This window comes from Dama dama, chromosome 4 (assembly GCF_033118175.1).
Source record: "Dama dama isolate Ldn47 chromosome 4, ASM3311817v1, whole genome shotgun sequence".
Taxonomy (NCBI): domain Eukaryota; kingdom Metazoa; phylum Chordata; class Mammalia; order Artiodactyla; family Cervidae; genus Dama; species Dama dama.
In genome coordinates, this window is record NC_083684.1 from 31,213,779 (window position 1) to 31,214,830 (window position 1,052).

Genomic DNA, 1,052 nt, shown 5'->3' on the forward strand with positions numbered 1-1,052 from the left:
CCCTGAAGCCTCCCTGTCTTGCAAGGAGCATCTCCCTTCCGTCCTGCAAGGAGCAGCTCCCTTCCTTCCTCCCACCAAGGCCACATGAAGTACCTGTGTGCTGTGCTTGGCGGAGGCCGCAGGGGCCCCCGCGTGGGGGCAGGGAGAAGGGAGACCATGTTGGGACCTGCCTGTTTCTCTCTGTTGCTGCATCCCTATCTTACCCCGAGGGTAGAAAAGCTCATTCCTGAGTCAGAATTTTCCCAGGGAGTCGGGCTGGACCCCTGGCAAGAGAGAGCACCCTGTCTTCCCTCTGACACACACCGACGCTTCCTCCTGTTGCTCAGGGTTCTGAGGAGGAAGCAGCAGATGTTGGACTGGCTTGTCCAGACCCCTAGCTTGAGGAGTAGCTGGCCACCTTTCCAGCCCCCCAGTTCTGGCCACGTCTTCTGAGCTGTACTCTCAGTGAGGCCTTTCTCCAGAGGGCTCTGGACTGGGAAACTCTGGGTCAGGCCTTTGTCTTCCCCCTGCACCCCCAGGCCCCAGGCATCCCTCCTATGTGAAACCAAAGGGCTTCACGAACACTTCCAGGGACTCTGCAGCACTACCCTTGATAAGCCCCACATGACCCCACAAAGCGGTACTATCACTGTCTCCATTGTGCAGAGGGGAAACTGAGGCGCAGAGAGTTTCCATCACTTGCGCCAAGTTACCCAGACAGGAAATGGTGGGCCTGGGGTTGGAACCCAGGCATCGTGACCCCATGCCTGCCTGAGGTCTTTACCATCATCCGCCTCATCGATCCTTGGCTCAGGCAGGGATCATTCTCCTTTTCCTACTCCTGGGGAAACAGGCCGAGAGAGCCCTCATCATCAAGGGTTCAGAGCCGAGTGGGTCTTAAACCCTGATGGGTGCCCCCAACATTGGCCTCCTCCCTCTCTCTCCACTGATGCCCAGCACCTCTGCAAATGTGAAACTGCCTCCAGGAAGTGCTGCAGGCTCTGGGGGGTTTGCTATCAAGGAGTGAGCTGGGCGTGGCTATCAGCTCGGATGAAACAAACAGCCCTCTTCTA